This window comes from Oncorhynchus mykiss, chromosome 2, assembly GCF_013265735.2.
Source record: "Oncorhynchus mykiss isolate Arlee chromosome 2, USDA_OmykA_1.1, whole genome shotgun sequence".
Lineage (NCBI taxonomy): Eukaryota > Metazoa > Chordata > Actinopteri > Salmoniformes > Salmonidae > Oncorhynchus > Oncorhynchus mykiss.
The window spans coordinates 52,077,228-52,098,664 of NC_048566.1; the positions used below are offsets into that span (position 1 = coordinate 52,077,228).

The 21,437-nt window shown below is 39.1% G+C and overlaps 1 protein-coding gene across 1 annotated transcript in view; it reads right to left on the bottom strand.

The window, feature by feature from the left end:
* lingo1a (leucine rich repeat and Ig domain containing 1a) overlaps positions 1–12,320 on the bottom strand; it is a 267,257-nt gene extending 254,937 nt beyond the window's left edge. The window contains exon 1 of the mRNA XM_021564711.2: positions 11,995–12,320. The gene's annotated coding sequence lies outside the window, so the exon portion shown is untranslated. The remainder of the gene's footprint in view (positions 1–11,994) is intronic.
* Positions 12,321–21,437: the final 9,117 nt, after the last annotated feature.

Sequence of the window (21,437 nt, forward strand, 5' to 3'; positions counted from 1 at the left end):
ACTTGTCGTTGATGTTATGAAAAAGTATAAGCACAAAAACTACAGGCTGCATGACATCAGCAGCCTTGTGATCCAAAATAACATCACTAGTGAGTTTTAACACCAATAAATACACCCGTTTAAAAATGAATATAGTATATGTCAATCTAGCAAACCACATAACTAAAATAAACTTTCCAAACAATGTTTTGGTTAGTTTCTAGCTTGTTGGCTAGCTTGGTAATGTTAAGTTAGCTGGCTAGTCAATTCAAATAATAACTATATCATGTGGCTGACAATGTCTTCGCTTTAGCTCATTTATCTTCATTATTACAGGAAAATAAACTCACAACAAGATCATTATTTACAAGTTAATGGAGCGAATTGCAGAAAATAGCTTACAGTTGTGATTGTGACTAAATAAATGCAGGGCATTTTACCGGAGAATCATTGGCCTAACATTATATCCTAATTTGACTTTGGTGCAGGTGTTATTCACATTCCCGTCTCTGGTAAACACACACTATATCAAATAAAATCAAAGTTGATTTGTCACATGCACAGGATACAGAAGGTGTAGTGAAATGGCTACTCTGCAGGCTTTTGTTTAGACATATAGCGAGCTAGCTAGCTAAACAATAAACCATAATCTCAACTCACACTTTACTCCCCTGCATGAATCTGCAGGTAGCTAACCAACCAGGTTCAGTGTTAACTCTTGGTACTACCCATCCCGGATCCGGGAGAATTGTCAGCAACTACACTAATTAGCATAGCGCAACGGTCAAATAATCTTACTAGAAAATATTCATATTCATGAAATCACAAGTGAAATCGAGTCGTCTCATATTTTGAAATGATGCTTTACAGCAATAGCAAGACAAGCGTTTGTGTAAGTTTATCGATAGCCTAGCATAGCATTATGTCCAGCTAGCAGCAGGAAGCTTGATCACGAAAATCAGAAAAGCAATCAAATGAACCGTTTACCTTTGATGATCTTCGGATCTTTTCACTGACGTGACTCCCAGTTAGACAGCATATGTTCCTTTTGTTCCATAAAGATTATTTTTATACCCAAAATACCTCCGTTTGTTTGTCACGTTATGTTCAGAAATCCACAGGAAATAGCGGTCACGACAACGACGAAAACATTTCCAAATTATCCATAATATCAACACAAGCATGGCAAACTGTTTTTATAATCAATCCTCAAGGTGTTTTTTCATATATCTATTCGATAATATATCAACCGGGACAGTTGGCTTTTCAGTAGGACCGGGAGGAAAAATGGCTACCTCTGTCTTTTACGCAAGAATCACTCAGAGCCATCAGCTGGCCACTTACGCAATGTGTTTGTTTACGCTCATTCTTCAACATAAAGGCGTGAAACTACATCTAAAGGCTGTAGACACCTTAGGGAAGCCGTAGAAATAGGAATCTGGTGATATCCCTTTCAATGGGCAATAGGGATGCATAGAAAGACAGGGGTTTCAAAATAAGGGTTGGTTCCTGATTGGATTTTTCTCAGGATTTTGCCTGCAATATCAGTTCTGTTATACTCACAGACAATATTTTTATAGTTTTGGAAACTTTAGAGTGTTTTCTATCCTAAGCTGTCAATTATATGCATATTCTAGCATCTGGTCCTGAGAAATAGGCAGTTTACTTTCGGAACGTTATATTTCCTAAAATAAAAATAGTCCCCCCTAGCTTCAAGAGGTTTTACGTAGCTTGCAAATATTAGGCCATAACTAGCAATGCAAATGACTCTGCGATATGAATAATATTACTACACAGATCATATACATAACGTTAGCTAGCGAGCCAGCCAGCTAACATTAGCTAGCTAGCTATCAGTATGCTTTAACTTGCAATGAAAACGATTTTCTGACCAAATTTGAATTGTATAATATCTGAAAATAACTAGCTAGAATCTATGGATGGATGCATCTCCCTCTGTCACGGATGCCATGGTTGTCCTTAGTTTGAAGATGTAATCTGGAGGTGGATGTTTTATACAACAGCCTTCTGTGTTCTCTTTTTGACTCCCTCTGCATATTTGCAATCAAAAGCCTGAATTTTTGCCATCTCCTTAGCTATCATACTCATACGAGGCATTCCACTGATTTCAAAACTCGGTCATCCAGAAAGTGGAGAACAACACTTTTGCAGATATACTATGTGATATCTTTAAAAAAAAGCTACGTTAGAGAGGAGTACCTACACATATTGAACAGCTTATGTTATAGACAGAAGCGCGCTACATGGCTAAACCAGCTAGCCTTGTAATTTGACAATTGTATTTGTATTTACAGATGGCATATAAGTTTGTTATTAAGGCACATGAAAGTTCACATGTTCCAGAAAGCATTTCTGCCCAAAGAAAATGCATTTAGATTAAAAAATTTTTGTTTCAAATATTTTTTATTAAACACACAAGAATGGTGTACAAGACAGGTATACAATTCTTATCTAAACATAAAAGAGCATACAGGAACAACAAGACCCAGAGTTCTGGGTGCAGAACAAATAATACAAAACACAACATACAAAACAAGGACACATAGAAAGAAAGAGGGAAGATGTCCCCCCTACAACTCCCCCCCCCCCCCTTATTCCCCCAAACCCCCCCCCCCCCGACTGCTCGGGTGGCAGGGCCAGCACATGCTGCCCAAAGGTAGATTAAAATATTACAATTGAGAGTGCGTTAATTAGTACAAATTCACAGCGCCGACTCGTCCAAGTAGGAGAGGAAAGGCTGCCAGATTTGATCAAATGTTGATAATTTATTGTTCAGAATATATCTAATTATTTCTAAGTGTACAGTGTTTGCCAATTCACTGAGCCATAATTTGGTAGAGGGTGCTTCCCTCCTCTTCCAAAACAACAAGATTCGTTTTTTTGCCGAGATGAGACCGTACGAGATTAGTTGTTTTTGGGGGTTGGTTAATCCGTTTAGGGACTCAGATACTCCCAGGATTATCAGAAGCGGGTCTGGATCTATTGAAGTCTCCAAAACTTCAGAGAGGATCCCAAAAATTCCACTCCAATAACCATGCAAGCTAGAGCATAGGGCAAAGCAGTGGAGTAGTGTACCCTGCGTAGCCTGACATTTATCACATGTAGGGGATGTGTCAGGAAATATCCTATGCAGTTTAGTTTTGGAATAGTGTAATCTGTGTAAAACCTTGAATTGTATGAGACGATGTCTGGAATTAATGGAGCATGTGTGGATATACTCCAAGCTCTCTTCCCAGTCTGCCACCGAGATGTCAGTCCCTAGTTCTTCCTCCCATTTTGCCTTGATGGCATCAGTGGAAGGTGTGCTAACAGATTGAAAAGCATCATATAGACGCGATATCAGTTTATCGGAGGTGGGGCATATTTTTATGCATCCGTCAAACATGGAAGGTTTGGCATTCCCAAATGTTGGGAGGTGTTTCCTAACGTAGTCTCTAATGTGTAGGTATCTGAAAAAATTACTTCTGGGAAGGTTATAAGTTTCCCTCAGCAACTCAAAGGAAGCAAAGGTCCCTTCTATGTATAAATCCCCTATGGTACTTATCCCCAACTCTCCCCATCGCTCAAAGGTGTTATCAAGGTTAGAAGGGGCAAAGGAGGGATTCCTGGCGACAGGGAGCATGAGTGACATTGGTCTAAGCTCAAAGTGGACTTTAATTTGCTTCCAGATTCGGACTGTGCTATGTATAATAGGATTGTTACAATAAAGTGACATCTCCAGATTGACAGGCAACAAAATCACAGCGCCAATAGAGAAGGGGTGACACTCCTCACGCTCCATACTAAGCCATCTGGATGCCGGAAGTACGTCATCCAGCAGAAACGTAACAATGCGGAGGTTAGCGGCCCAGTAATAAAATGTAAAATTTGGGAGAGACAATCCTCCTTCCATCTTGGATTTACAGAGGTGTTTTTTACCTATCCTGTGTGTTTTATAATCCCAGATGAAAGGATTGATAATTGAGTCAAGTTGTTTATGAAAGGATTTAGGTATGAATACTGGGATGTTCTGATATAGGTAGAGCAGTTGTGGGAGAAAGACCATTTTAATGGCATTAATTCTTCCGAGGAGAGAAATTGGGAGAGTTCTCCAAAATAGTATGTTTGCTTTGAGTTTTTGTATCAGAGAGGGTAAACTATCTTTAAATAGTAAGGAGTATTGTTTGGTAACTACAATTCCTAGGTAGGTACATTTTTCTGAAGATAAATTAAATGGGAGATGTTCTAGCCAGGAGGCATTTTGCGACCGTATGGGCATTAATTCACTCTTTGGAATAGTGTAATCTGTGTAAAACCTTGAATTGTATGAGACGATGTCTGGAATTAATGGAGCATGTGTGGATATACTCCAAGCTCTCTTCCAATTCTTCCAATTTATTCTGTATCCCGAGAAGGTACCAAACAAATTGATCACATCAATAATAGCTGGGATACTAGCCTGGGGTTCTGTTACATAGAGGAGGATGTCATCTGCGTATAGGGAGATCTTATTTAGAGTATCTTTAGTATTATAGCCGTGTATTGCTGCATGAGATCTAATCGTCTGAGCGAGCGGTTCGATAATTAGGGCGAAGAGCATAGGCGACAGCGCACAACCCTGCCTTGTCCCCCTGTTGAGGTTAAATCGGGGCGACAATGATTGGTTAGTGAATATTCTGGCACAGGGGTTCCTATATAAAAGCTGGATCCAATTTATGAACCTATCTCCAATATTACATTTCTGTAGGACCTTGAATAGATGGGGCCACTCAACTTGGTCAAAGGCCTTTTCGGCGTCAAGAGATATGACGGCAAGGTCCACGTTGGGTAACCTCAAAGAATACATAATATTGAAGAGGCGCCTGAGATTGAAGAATGAGTTTCTGTTAGGGATAAAGCCGGTCTGATCCGAATTGACCAATTTGCCAATTAAAGTGCTGAGCCTGTTAGCCAGAGTTTTTGCTAAAATCTTTTGGTCTGTATTAAGGAGAGATATTGGTCTGTATGACCCTACCTCTTCTGGATCTTTACCCTTCTTATGTATAACTGTAATGAACGCTTCGTCCAAAGTAGAAGGGAGAGCTCCATCCTCATTGGCCTTAACCAACATAAAAAAACTATTTCAACCAGCACAGGCTAACAAAATCACAAACTGCATTATTAAAATAAATTGTTTACCTTTGACAATCTTCGTCTGTTTGCAATCCCAATGCTCATTGTTACACAAAGAATTATATTTTGTTTGATAAAATCTGTTTTTATAGCCTAACACAAAACATTTTGTGAACCGCTTGTGTCGTGAATTCCGTCTCATTGCATTTTTGACGACACATTCGAGGGTAAATAACCACACAAAACGTGAATTTCCAGTCATGTTTGGTTTCATTGCAATCAATTGGTTTGTTTGTTACACAACCAACCCTGATGGGCCATTTCGCGGGACTGAAAGAAACCGATTTGAAGACAACATGTCATGACATCACTGTGCACCAATGATACAGTGCCTTGCGAAAGTATTCGGCCCCCTTGAACTTTGCGACCTTTTGCCACATTTCAGGCTTCAAACATAAAGATATATAACTGTATTTTTTGGTGAATCAACAACAAGTGGGACACAATCATGAAGTGGAACGACATTTATTGGATATTTCAAACTTTTTTAACAAATCAAAAACTGAAAAATTGGGCGTGCAAAATTATTCAGCCCCTTTACTTTCAGTGCAGCAAACTCTCTCCAGAAGTTCAGTGAGGATCTCTGAATGATCCAATGTTGACCTAAATGACTAATGATGATAAATAGAATCCACCTGTGTGTAATCAAGTCTCTGTATAAATGCACCTGCACTGTGATAGTCTCAGAGGTCCGTTAAAAGCGCAGAGAGCATCATGAAGAACAAGGAACACACCAGGCAGGTCCGAGATACTGTTGTGAAGAAGTTTAAAGCCGGATTTGGATACAAAAAGATTTCCCAAGCTTTAAACATCCCAAGGAGCACTGTGCAAGCGATAATATTGAAATGGAAGGAGTATCAGACCACTGCAAATCTACCAAGACCTGGCCGTCCCTCTAAACTTTCAGCTCATACAAGGAGAAGACTGATCAGAGATGCAGCCAAGAGGCCCATGATCACTCTGGATGAACTGCAGAGATCTACAGCTGAGGTGGGAGACTCTGTCCATAGGACAACAATCAGTCATATATTGCACAAATCTGGCCTTTATGGAAGAGTGGCAAGAAGAAATCAATTTCTTAAAGATATCCATAAAAAGTGTCTTTTAAAGTTTGCCACAAGCCACCTGGGAGACACACCAAATATGTGGAAGAAGGTGCTCTGGTCAGATGAAACCAAAATTGAACTTTTTGGCAACAATGCAAAACGTTATGTTTGGCGTAAAAGCAAGACAGCTCATCACCCTAAACACACCATCCCCACTGTCAAACATGGTGGTGGCAGCATCATGGTTTGGGCCTGCTTTTCTTCAGCAGGGACAGGGAAGATGGTTAAAATTGATGGGAAGATGGATGGAGCCAAATACAGGACCATTCTGGAAGAAAACCTGATGGAGTCTGTAAAAGACCTGAGACTGGGACGGAGATTTGTCTTCCAACAAGACAATGATCCAAAACATAAAGCAAAATCTACAATGGAATGGTTCAAAAATAAACATATCCAGGTGTTAGAATGGCCAAGTCAAAGTCCAGACCGGAATCCAATCGAGAATCTGTGGAAAGAACTGAAAACTGCTGTTCACAAATGCTCTCCATCCAACCTCACTGAGCTCGAGCTGTTTTGCAAGGAGGAATGGGAAAAAAATTCAGTCTCTCGATGTGCAAAACTGATAGAGACATACCCCAAGCGACTTACAGCTGTAATCGCAGCAAAAGGTGGCGCTACAAAGTATATTTTTCAGTTTTTGATTTGTTAAAAAAGTTTTAAATATCCAATAAATGTCGTTCCACTTCATGTGTGTCCCACTTGTTGTTGATTCTTCACAAAAAAATACAGTTTTATATATTTATGTTTGAAGCCTGAAATGTGGCAAAAGGTCGCAAAGTTCATGGGGGCCGAATACTTTCGCAAGGCACTGTATGATCGCTGTTTCGTTGATTGACTGTATTTTAACCCAATGACCACTGATCGTCTTAAAATCTAGCTGGGTAGATAGCCAAGGAGCTGAGGTAAACGGCAATATGCAATGGTTATGTGTTGGAAGACCAACCCATGTAGTAAATTCTAGCATAAGTTTTATACCGGAAGTAGCTACGCATATTACGCACAGCATTGTTTGGTAAACATGCAGATTCAGCTGTTTATATATCTATCAGTATGGCGACTAAGTCAGGGAAGCTAAATCGAAGTCTAGATATACAGGTGTACAAACAATTTTAGAAGAAATTGATCGGAAAAGTGAGACAGATATTGTTGTAGGACGATTCATTTAGCGATTCCCAAGTGGAGGAATATTTTTTGAACAGAGAGGACATGTTTTGGACTGGTAAGTTCTTCTCATGCTAATGCCTTTATTTGAAATGAATAATGTAAAATATTATTTGTGATTTTTTATTTATTTTAGAAGCAATATATAAAATGTAATGCAATGAAATGTGAGATGCGTGTGTCTGCCGACCCACCCCAACCCACATGAAATAGCCTATTTGAGGCTGTTGAGGGGAGGGCAGGCCCACAACAATGACCAAAGTGAAATGGAGACAGTAGATACAGCTGGTCTGTTGTAAAATAATAAAGACAGTAGTTCTAGCTGGTCTGTCATAATATAATAGAGACAGTTGATCTAGCTGAAATGTCATAATATAAAAGAGACTGTAGATCTAGCAGGTCGATAACAATATATTCAACCTTATGTTCCCTGTACTCTCTCTCTCTCTCTCTCTCTCTCTCTCTCTCTCATATATATATATACATACAATGGGGCAAAAAAGTATTTAGTCCACCACCAATTGTGCAAGTTCTCCCACTTAAAAAAGATGAAGCCTGTAATTTTCATCATAGGTACATTTCAACTATGAGAAAATAAAATCCAGAAAATCACATTGTATGATTTTTAATGAATTTATTTGCAAATTATGGTGGAAAATAAGTATTTGGTCAATACCGAAAGTTTATCTCAATACTTTGTTAAATACCCTTTGTTGACAATGACAGAGGTCAAACGTTTTCTGTAAGTCTTTACAAGGTTTTCACACACTGTTGCTGGTATTTTGGCCAATTCCTCCATGCAGATATCCTCTAGAGCAGTGATGTTTTGGGGCTGTTGCTGGGCCACACGGACTTTCAACTCCCTCCAAAGATTTTCTATGGGGTTGAGATCTGGAGACTGGCTAGGCCACTCCAGGACCTTGAAATGCTTCTTACGAAGCCACTCCTTCGTTGTCCGGGCGGTGTGTTTGGGATCATTGTCATGCTGAAAGACCCAGCCACGTTTCATCTTCAATACCCTTGCTGATGGAAGGAGGTTTCACTCAAAATCTCACAATACATGGCCCAATTCATTCTTTCCTTTACACGGATCAGTCGTCCTGGTCCCTTTGCAGAAAAACAGCCCCAAAGCATGATGTTTCCACCCCCATGCTTCACAGTAGGTATGGTGTTCTTTGGATGCAACTCAGCATTCACACGGGGTGAGATCTTGCGTGGAGCCCCACATCGAGGGAGATTATCAGTGGTCTTGTATGTCTTCCATTTCCTAATAATTGCTCCCACAGTTGATTTCTTCAAACCAAGCTGCTTACCTATTGCAGATTCAGTCTTCCCAGCCTGGTGCAGGTCTACAGTTTTGTTTCTGGTGTCCTTTGGCAGCTCTTTGGTCTTGGCCATAGTGGAGTTTGGAGTGTGACTGTTTGAGGTTGTGGACAGGTGTCTTTCATACTGATAACAAGTTCAAATATGTGCTATTAATACAGGTAACGAGTGGAGGACAGAGGAGCCTCTTAAAGACGAAGTTACAGGTCTGTGAGAGCCAGAAATCTTGCTTGTTTGTAGGTGACCAAATACTTATTTTCCACCATAATTAGCAAATAAATTCATTAAAAATCCTACAATGTGATTTTCTGATTTTTTTTTCTCATTTTGTCTGTCATAGTTGAAGTGTACCTATGATGAAAATTACAGGCCTCTCTCATCTTTTTAAGTGGGAGAACTTGCACAATTTTTGGCTGTCTAAATACTTTTTTCCCCACTGTATCTGTTTATTATACCTATTGATACTCACTTTACAGCATAAAGAGACTGCTATGGCACCTGGCATCAGCAGCACAATATTGTGTAAAGCTTTGGCAAAGGGTTATATCCTTCCTGTTTGGCCCTGTCCGGGGTCTCATCGGATGGGGCCACAGTGTCTCCTGACCCCCCCTGCCTCAGCCTCCAGTATTTATGCTGCAGTAGTTTATGTGTCGGGGGGCTAGGGTCAGTTTGTTATATCTGGAGTACTTCTTCTGTCTTATCCGGTGTCCTGTGTGAATTTTAAGTACGCTCTCTCTAATTCTCTCTTTCTCTCTTTCGGAGGACCTGAGCCCTAGGACCATGTGTCAGGACTACCTGGCATAACGACACCTTGCTGTCCCCAGGCCACCTGGCCTTTCTTGCCATTCAAGTTTCAACTGTTCCACCTGCGGCTATGGAACCCTAAACTGTTCATATTTACTCTTGAGGTGCTGTCCTGTTGCATCCTCTACAACTACTGTGATTGTTATTATTTGACCCTGCTGGTCATCTATGAACGTTTGAAAATCTCGGCCATGTTCTGTTATAATTTCCACCCGGCACAGCCAGAAGAGGGCTGGCCATCCCTCATAGCCGGGTTCCTCTCTAGGTTTCTTCCTAGGTTTTGGCCTTCCTAGGGAGTTTTTCCTAGCCACCGTGCTTCTACACCTGCATTGCTTGCTGTTTGGGGTTTTAGGCTGGGTTTCTGTACAGCACTTTGAGATATTAGCTGATGTACGAAGGGCTATATAAATAAATTTGATTTGATAGAGGACTGAGGGTCTTTCAAATATTGAAAGTGTGTAAATAGTTACCCATGTTATTTTGTAAATATTTTTTTTTATTATTATTTTTTTCTCCATTTGGGATTTGGGGGGGGGTTAGAATACAATTTTGTATATAGTTATTTGTTTCAAAATGTATACCGTCACCAATTTGGCCACTTGGTACATTTGGGCTACTTGTGTGGGACACCTGGGTGACTTCATGATAAATGTCATGTAGCACACTCATTTTGGAAGTTATCATTCTGAAACGTTGCACAAGTACTGTTGCCTTCTTATGTTTTTCACTGAAATTGTCCCCATCATCCTATCTGAATGTTTGTTTTATCTTGTTCATTTTAAAGATGATGATATAAAAATAATAAACGTATTGTTTTGTATTATCTAAACCAGATCTATTGTGTTATATTCTCCTACATTCAATTCACATTTACACAAACTTCAGAGTGTTTTCTTTCAAATGGTACTAAGAATATGCATATCCTTGGTTCTCTGCCTGAGCTACAGTCAGTTAGATTTGGGTATGTCTTCAGAGGGAAATTGAAAAAAGTAGGGGGTAGAGAAGGATGTTTTAAGGATGTGAATGACATTATGCTTTTTACAAAGAATAGAGTCAGTCGTTGTATGTCTGAAGAGAAAATACATAGCATGTGGCCATTTGAACTTTCAATATGCAACCCAACCAACCCCGCCTGAGTGCAGATAAAAAAAAAAAAAATTAAATAGGGATGGAAACTAACTCTGCCCAGGGCAAGGTAATATGATTGATATTTTATTGTTTTTCCAGCCTACAGTGTGTTATTGTGGTTTCTCCCCTGAAATGGGAAATGTGATAAATATTGATGTTCTTTACAGGAAAACCAGTCAGATGTTCACTATATGCAAGGCCTCCTCTATCAATCTCTAACATGTTTTCTTTTGACGGCAGGGATATATGTGTACTGTAAGGCGACCCCCAACAAAATATATGTCTCCAAAGATGTAGGTCTGCCTAAAAGCCTTTCAAGCAGCATGTTTTCACTCTATTTTCAACAACAGCAGCAGTAAAATTTGCCGTTCTATACCTCATTCCTCATATATCTCATTCTCCAGCTGAACAGAATGTATTCCCTGGCAAGCAATATTCAATTTCCTAATACAATTAACCTACAAACTACAGTTCATTGTGAGTCATCTGCAGAATCAGTGGCTTAATAGGTCTATATTTTGAATCAGATTTTCAATAAACAACATAATACCATTAATAAATGCATAATTACTACAGTATCTGTTGTGGTATGCTAACACAGACAGACAATAGCCTATAGCCTATGGTGGCCCAAGATGCTGGCCATGCTAATCTTTTGTGAGGTCAAAGCACCTGTCAAGCATCACCGTCTGGAGAGCAGACAAATCAAAGATAGACGACAGCTGGTATATCTGCCACCTCAGCAGGAGAGTCCATAGGAAGGAGGATAACTTTGTTATAAGCCAAATGTCGAGGCAATAAATATCACTACCACACCTTGAGAGAGAAACCAAACACGCAAACACATGCACGCGTCGAAATATGCTTGTGCAAACACATATGCACACATACGCATAAACACACTATAAACGTAATATTTTTACAGCAACCACTGATGTTACCTTAATGAGATTTCATGTAACAACATTGCAAAACAGCTACCTGCTACTTATCACACAACTAATGCTGTCCTTGACAGGCAGAGCATGTAAAGTTGTCTCGGAGGGACTGGGGCTGAAAATAACACAAGATCGATATCATATAGCAACTCTCGGGTAGCATTTTTTTACCCAGCCCTAACAGAATGAATCACACCACTGTAGCAACACAGATTTTCCCTAGTACTCTCCCCCTCTTTAGCCCTACCTCTTTTTCTCCTTCTCCATCTTCCTCTCTCTCCCTGTCCTAAATAGAGATATTGTTCCGGTACATTTATCAGCCCTGCATCCCATGATATGCTCTGCTTGCATCTGTCAATATGTTATGAAAAGTAAGCTCTTACCAGAACTGTGAAGAGAATTCCAAAATTGCCTGGTTCATTCCACAGGGCCACTTATTAAATCCAAGATGCCGGGGAAAGGATTGAGGATGCCATCGAAGGAAATGCCGACGGGAAAAAATCTGATTCTTAAAAACGTGGGAAATATGCAGGAGATGGCTGAGAGAAGCAGAGGAAGCTGGGAGGTTTCAGATATCCGAATCTGGAGCACTTTATAAAGGTGCCTCCATTGTATACAGGCACATGCAATTCACACAACAACCCACACGAACACACACACTCACATACACAGGGTGTACCTACAGTCACATTCAGAGAGGCTGGAAGATAGAGGGCGAGAGAGGAAGATAGAGGGAGAGCAAAAGAGATGGAGCGGGAGATGGAGAGGGAGGGGGGGCTGGAACAGAGCAAGGTAGAAAGAGGCGCTGCAGTGTGGGGAGAGATGGTGAGGAGGGATGGAGAGGAGAGGACCGAAGGGAGGGAGGGAGAGAAATATGAGGGTGCAACTAATGAAATTCTTTTGCCATATTTCCATCTAAAACACAGATGCGGCAATGAGTCAGTGAAATGCAGGGAAGACAAAGAGACTCAGGCTACAGAAACCATTTAGACATTTAGATCCCCCTTGCATCTAACAAATGAGTGATTCCCCTCAAATTGGATAAGCAACAATATACAGTATAAACAAACATATAAATTCAATATGCCACCATTTCTAAGATTTGACTGAGTTAAAGTTCATTTAAAGAAATCAGTGAATTGAAATAAATGAATTATGCCCTAATCTATGGTTTTCACATGACTGGGAAAATGTGGAGGGTTTTTAGAAGGTGGAATAGTGGGGACCAATTGGTGGTTTACTTAGTAGCAATGCAAATATCATGGTACAGCTATGCAGACACTCAATCGTCATGTTACTTTTTAATGATACGTTTACAAACATATACAGTATTATGATAAATAGAAATAGAAACTTGTGTCTCATTAAGGTAATTGGTGAAATAAGTATAGCCAGTTATGAGTGTAATGGCTTGGCAGATAATTACAAAAGATGATCAGTATTTACCTGGCTAACACAGAAGGAATATAATATCTACTGTTTACAGGAAACTCATTAAACAATTTTAGATGAAGTTTTGTGGAAAAAGGACTGAGGGGCGAAATATATTTCTCCCATGGGCAAAAGGGGTGATGATATTAAGTAACAGTAATTTTGATTCAAATGTGCATTTTGTCCAAACAGATCATCAAGGTAGAGGGATGATTTTAAATATGTTAATAGCCCGTAAACACACACTAACGTTCAAAACATTGGGGTTACTTAGAAATGCCCTTTTTTTTGTCCTTTAAAATAACATCAAATTAATCAGAAATACAGTGTAGACAATGCTAATGTTGTAAACGACTATTGTAGCTGGAAATGGCAGACTTTTTTATGAAATATCTACATAGACGTACAGAGGCCCATTATCAGCAACCATCACTCCTGTGTTCCAATGGCACGTTGTGTTAGCTAATCCAACTTTATCATTTAAAAAGGCTAATTGATCATTAGAAAACCCTTTGCAATTATGTTAGCACAGCTGAAAACTATTGTTCTGATTAAAGAAGCAGTAAAACCGCCCTTCTTGAGACTAGTTGAATATCTGGATCATGAGTATTTGTGGGTTCGATTACAGGCTCTAAATGGTCAGAAATAAAGACTTTCTTCTGAAACTCGTCAGTCTATTCTTGTTCTGAGAAATGAAGGTTATTCCATGTGAAAAATTGCCAAGAAACTGAAGATCTCGTCCAACGCTGTGTACTAGTCCCTTCACAGAACAGCGCAAACTGGCCCTAACCAGAATAGAAAGGGGAGTGGGAGGCCCCGGTGCACAACTGAGGAAGAGGACAAGTACATTAGAGTGTCTAGATTGAGAAATAGATGCCTCACAAGTCCTCAACTGGCAGCTTCATTAAATAGTACCCGCAATAAACCAGTCTCAATGTCAACAGTGAAGAAGCGACTCCGGGATGCTGGCCTTATAGGCAGAGTTGCAAAGAAAAAGCCATATCTCAGACTGGCCAATAAAAATAAAAGATTAAGATGGGCAAAAGAACACAGACACTGGACAGAGGAACTCTCCTATAGTGAAACAAACAAGAAATAAGAAAAAAAAACGGAAAACTTGAGCGTGCATAACTATTCACGCCCTCAAAGGTCAATACTTTCAAGCGCCGCCTTTTGCAGCAATTACATCTGCAAGTGTCTTGGGTTATGTCTCTATAAGCTAGCCACTGAAACTTGTTACAAATGATGGAGTCATACATGATTCACTGAACTACATTTTGAAAGAGGAAGTAAAGTACTTTAAGCATAGGTTTTAGTTTGTCTCCTCCATCTCCACTAACTGAATCCAATTATATGGATTTTTCCTATTAACAATGTAAAATTAACATCTGTACAGAAAGACCAAATTACACAGGAGGAACTTCTTGATGCAATTAAAGTATGCCCAAATTAAACTGCCTGCTACTTGGGCCCAGATGATATGATATGCATATAACTTGTAGATTTGGATAGAAAACACTAATGTTTCCAGAACTGTTAGAATAGTGTCTGTGAGTATAACAGAACTGATTTGACAGGCAAAAACCTGAGAAAAATCCATTCAGGAAGTAGTTTTTTGGGGGTTTTGTAGTTTTCTATTCAATGCCATTACAGTATCCATTGACTTAAGACTCAAATTGCAGCTCCTATGACTTCCACTAAAGTCTTTAGAAATTGTTTCAGGGTTGTATTCTGAAAAATGAGGGAGTAAGAGCAGTCTGAATGAGTGGACACTGCCGTGTCAGAGGTTTTTCATGCTCGCGACCGAGAGGGTGCCTTTCTTGTTTACCTTTTACGTTGACAACGTTATTGTCCGGTTGAAATATTATCGATTATTTAGGCTAAAAACAACCTGAGGATTGAATATAAACATCGTTTGACATGTTTCTATAAACTTTACGGATACAATTTTGATATTTTTGTCTGCCTGTTTTGACTGCGTTTGAGCCTGTGGATTACTGAAGAAAAGGCGCGAACAAAACTGAGGTTTTTGGATATAAAGAGACTTTATCGAACAAAAGGAAGATTTATTGAGTAACTTAATGTCTTCTGAGTGCAACCATATGAAGATCATCAAAGGTAAGGGATTCATTTTATCTCTATTTCTAACTTGTGTAACTATTCTGCTTGGCTGGTTAGTGTTTGTAATGATTTGTCTGCTGGGCTCTGTTCTCAAATAATTGTAAGGTATGTTTTCGCCGTAAAGCATTTTTTAATTCTGACACTGTGGTTGGATTCACAAGAAGTTCATCTTTAAACCTATGTAAAATAAGTTTTTTATTTTTGTTATGATTATTTCTCTATTTTAATTTGGCGCTCTGCAAACTCACTGGATGTTGGCCAGGTGGGACGCTAGTCCCACATACCCTAGAGAGGTTAAGTATGGGAAAACTCCAGGGCTGGATGGCATACCAGTGGAAGTATACCAAACTTTTTTTTCTATACTCAGAGGACCATTATTAGCCTTGTTTAACCACTCCTATATAAATGGTAGATTATCGAACACTGAACAAGAAGGTCGGATTTCATTATTACTGAAACAGGATCCAAGTGGTATATATAAAGATCCAGTTCATTTAAAAAACGGGCGGCCTCTCAGTGTTGTGATGCAAAAATTCTAGCTAAATGCTTAGCGCATAGAATTAAAAAGTTTTGTCAGATATTATCCATCCTAATCAAACATGTTTTTACCTAGACGATACATTGGAGATAATATATATAACACTATGAAATATCAAGGAAACCAGGCCTAGCTTTCATAGCTGACTTTGTGGTTAGATTGTTGGACTACTAACTGAAAGGTTGCAAGTTCAAATCCCCAAGCTGACAAATTATAATTCTGTCATTCTGCCCCTGAACAGGCAGTTAACCACAGTTCCTAGGCTATCATTGAAGATAAGTATTTGTTCTTAACTGACTTGCCTAGTTAAATAAAAGTATGACTGGAGTTTATATATAAATGACTGGAATATTTCAATTTTAGAGAATCTCTTATAAAAATGGGTTAAAGGTAGGTACTAAATAGTAAATAATGGTTACATCTCAGAAAGTTTTAAACTGTCAAGAGAAGTTAAACAAGGTTGTCCACTATCGACATATCTATTTATTATTGCTATCTAAATGTTAGCTGTTAAAATTAGATCCAATATTAATATTAAGGGATTAGGTGTCATTGTACGCTGATGATTCATCTTGTCTCTTAAATCCACAATAAGAATCCCTCCACGGCCTCATAGAGGATCTCTAGGTCTCTAGATTAAAAACAAATTATGATAAGTGTATTGGATCACAAAAATTCAAATTTTACCAATATTATGGTCTGACGGGGATGAGGACATACTCGGTATACATATCCTGAATGAAAGACATCTTAATAGAAAAAAAAGATAAAAAAAGATAGCAAAAAAAGATAAGATCTTGCTACCATGGAAAGGAAAATACCTGTCTATTTGTGGAAAAATCACCCTGATTAACTCTTTAGTCACATCACAGTATACCTATTTGCTTATGGTTTTGCTTACACCTAACGACCTGCTTCTAAATTACAAGAGCAAAAAGATATTACATTTTATTTGGAATGGCAAGCCAGACAAATTTAAAGGGCCTATTTATATAATGAATATGAATTTGGAATGAATGAATGAATATGATTAAATATTAAGGCATTAGACCTCTCACTAAAGGCATCAGTCATACAAAAGTTATACTTAAATCTGAAATCGTTCTCTAGTAAATTAATAAGTATGTCTCACCCCATGATCAAATTAAGAATGGCATTTTTCCCTTTATTCCAATTACAACCGTTCACTTTCGGTTATTTCAAAACAAAATCATATTGTTCAAAATAGTGTTATCATATTGTTCAAAATATATATATTTTTTAAACAAGCTATAGAAAGTTGGTTGCAATTTCAGTTTAATCCACCTTAAAGGCAGAAAAAATCATACAACAAATATTGTGGTTAAACTCAAATTGATAAAAAAAAAATATATTTTTCGATAACATTTAAAAGAAAAGGTAAACCTTTGTAAATTATATCATACATAGGACTGGTGTAGTTATGTCACACGTGAAGCTATCACAGCATATGGAAATGTCTGCTCTACCCAAAATTACAACCAACTAATTGCAGCATTACCACAAAAATGGAAGAGGCAACTGGAAAGGGGAAACCAGAAGGAACTTGTCTGTTGGTCCTTGGAAAATTGTGACAAATAAAAATATATACCAGTTTCATTTAAGGACCAAAACATTGACAGCTGTGCCATATAAATTGCAAAATAGTTGGGAAGAGATTTCCGATGTATCGATTCCATGGTACATGGTTTATGAATTGACACGCAAAATGACGCCGGATGCAAAACTTAAGAATTTTTCAATTTAAATTATTATGCAAAATTCTTGTAACCAATGGAATGTTATATATATGGGGGATACAATCTTCCCAGCTCTGCAGATGTTGCTGCAAGGAGGCAGAGTCATTAGATCATTTGTTTTGGTACTGTCCATATGTAGCTCGTTTTTGGTCACAGGTCCAGGAATGGCTGAAGAATTGCAACATTTACCTAGAACTAACGCTGCAGATAGCAATAGTGGATGATTTGAAAAGTCATAGTCAATCGATCAATAATATAATAATTATTTCACCAAAAAAATGTCTTTAATTTACAATCTGGAGAAACCATGAGAATAGAAAGGCTCCGTACTTTTGTGAAGCAGAAGTTGAAAAATATATGGCAAATAGAAATTCAATATGGATGATGTTAAGAAATAGATGGGACGGGTTGAATGGAGCTGAGGGGTGGGACTAATAACAACAAGATAACAAATGTAAAACATACAGGGTTTGAAAAATTTATATAGGTTCAGAACTTTTGTGAAATAGCACAAATATATGGCAAATAGAAATCAATCTGGATGGACATCAGAAATAGAAGAAGGCCATGACTAAAAACAAACCTAATATAGCTATTGTAAAATAAATTGTGTATGTAAAATGTGTATAATATGTATAAGCTGGAAGTAGAAGTCTAAGTGTTTTTGTTCATTAGTTTACTACAATTGGGGGAGGGGTGAAAGGGTTTGCAGGGAATAATAAAGGAAGGCATATTCAAAAATAGTGTATGTGTATATATGTATGTACATTTATACATATTTATACGTGTGTGTGTGTGTGTGTATATATAGATTGATATATTTACCCCCAAAATATATGGGGAATTGGAAACGATGTAGACAATTACATTGATGGAAGCAACAATTTATCTGCAATATTAAAGCTGATCCACCCCCCCAAAAAAAATATTACCCCCAAAAATACTAAAATAAAATACGGATATGCATCTGTTGTACAGATACCTTAAAAAAAAGTAGGGGCTTGGATGAGACCACCAATTGCCTCATGCAGCGCTGCACATCTCCTTTGCATAGAGTTGATCAGGCTGTTGATTGTGGCCTGTGGAATGTTGTCACACTCCTCTTCAATGGATGTGCAAAGTTGCTGGATATTGGTGGAAACTGGAACACGCTGTCGTACATGTCGATCCAGAGCATCCCAAACATGCTTGAACGGGGACATGGTGAGTATGCAGGCCAGGAAAAACTGGGGAATTTTCAGCTTCCAGGAATTGTTTACAGATCCTCACGACATGGCCATACATTATCATGCTGAAACATGAGTTGACGGCGACGGATAAATAGCACAACAATGGGCCTCAGGATCTCGTCATGGTATCTCTGTGCATTCAAATTGCCATTGATAAAATGCAGTGGTGGAAAAAGTACCCAATTGTCCTACTTGAGTAAAAGTAAAGATACCTTAAAAGAAAATTACTCAAGTAAGTTTAAGTCACCCAGTAAAATTCTACTTGAGAAGTCTAAAAGTATTTGGTTTTAAATATACTTAAGTATCAAAAGTAAATATAATTGACAAAATATACTTTTTATTTATTTATTTATTTTACCTTTATTTAACCAGGTAGGCAAGTTGAGAACAAGTTCTCATTTACAATTGCGACCTGGCCAAGATAAAGCAAAGCAGTTCGACAGATACAACGACACAGAGTTACATATGGAGTAAAACAAACATACAGTCAATAATACAGTATAAACAAGTCTATATACAATGTGAGCAAATGAGGTGAGAAGGGAGGTAAAGGCAAAAAAGGCCATGGTGGCTAGGTAAATACAATATAGCAAGTAAAACACTGGAATAGTAGTTTTGCAATGGAAGAATGTGCAAAGTAGAAATACAAATAATGGGGTGCAAAGGAGCAAAATAAATAAATAAATTAAATACAGTTGGGAAAGAGGTAGTTGTTTGGGCTAAATTATAGGTGGGCTATGTACAGGTGCAGTAATCTGTGAGCTGCTCTGACAGTTGGTGCTTAAAGCTAGTGAGGGAGATAAGTGTTTCCAGTTTCAGAGATTTTTGTAGCTCGTTCCAGTCATTGGCAGCAGAGAACTGGAAAGAGAGGCGGCCAAAGAAAGAATTGGTTTTGGGGGTGACTAGAGAGATATACCTGCTGGAGCGTGTGCTACAGGTGGGAGATGCTATGGTGACCAGCGAGCTGAGATAAGGGGGGACTTTACCTAGCAGGGTCTTGTAGATGACATGGAGCCAGTGGGTTTGGCGATGAGTATGAAGCGAGGGCCAGCCAACGAGAGCGTACAGGTCGCAATGGTGGGTAGTATATGGGGCTTTGGTGACAAAACGGATTGCACTGTGATAGACTGCATCCAATTTGTTGAGTAGGGTATTGGAGGCTATTTTGTAAATGACATCGCCAAAGTCGAGGATTGGTAGGATGGTCAGTTTTACAAGGGTATGTTTGGCAGCATGAGTGAAGGATGCTTTGTTGCGAAATAGGAAGCCAATTCTAGATTTAACTTTGGATTGGAGATGTTTGATATGGGTCTGGAAGGAGAGTTTACAGTCTAACCAGACACCTAAGTATTTGTAGTTGTCCACGTATTCTAAGTCAGAGCCGTCCAGAGTAGTGATGTTGGACAGGCGGGTAGGTGCAGGTAGCGATCGGTTGAAGAGCATGCATTTAGTTTTACTTGTATTTAAGAGCAATTGGAGGCCACGGAAGGAGAGTTGTATGGCATTGAAGCTTGCCTGGAGGGTTGTTAACACAGTGTCCAAAGAAGGGCCGGAAGTATACAGAATGGTGTCGTCTGCGTAGAGGTGGATCAGAGACTCACCAGCAGCAAGAGCGACCTCATTGATGTATACAGAGAAGAGAGTCGGGCCAAGAATTGAACCTTGTGGCACCCCCATAGAGACTGCCAGAGGTCCGGACAACAGACCCTCCGATTTGACACACTGAACTCTATCAGAGAAGTAGTTGGTGAACCAGGCGAGGCAATCATTTGAGAAACCAAGGCTGTTGAGTCTGCCGTTGAGGATGTGGTGATTGACAGAGTCGAAAGCCTTGGCCAGATCAATGAATACGTGTTGTGTTCGTTGTCCATAGCTTATGCATATCATCACCCCACCGCCACAATGGGGCACTGTGTTCACCACGTTGACATCAGCAAAACGCTCGCCCACACAATGACATACACTTGATCAGCGGTGGTCTCCGGTTGGGAGACCGGTTGGACATACTGACAAATTCTCTAAAACGAAGTTGCAGGCGGCTTATGGTATAGAAATGAACATTAAATTCTCTGGCAACAGCTCTGGTGGACATTCCTGTAGTCAGAATGCCAATTGCACACTCCCTCAAAACATGAGACATCTGTCGTATCACATTGTGTGACAAAACTGCACATTTTAGAGTGGCCTGTTATTGTCCTCAGCACAAGGTACACCTGTGTAATGATCATGCTGTTTAATCAGCTTCTTGATATGCCACACCTGTTAGGTGGATGGATTATCTTGGCAAAGGAGAAATTATCACTAACAGGGATGTAAACAAATATATATATATACAGTATATATATACTGTACATATACACAGTATATATACCTTATTTACATAAGTATTAGAACTTGAAAATGAGCTCAGGTGCATCCTTTTTCTGTTGATCATCCTTGATATGTTTCTACAACTTGATTGGAGTCCACCTGTGGTAAATTAAATTGATTGGACATGATTTGGAAAGGCACATACCTGTCTATATAAGGTCCCACAGTTGACAGTGCATGTCAGAGCAAAAACAAAGCTCTGAGGTCGAATACATTTTCTGTGAGCTCCAAGACAGGATACCAAAACATTTCTGCAGCATTGACGGCCCCCAAGAGCACTGTGGCCTCCATCATACATAAATGGAAGAACTTTGTAACCACCAACACTGTTCCTAGAGCTGTCCGCCCGGGCAAACCGAGCAATCGGGGGAGAAGGGCCT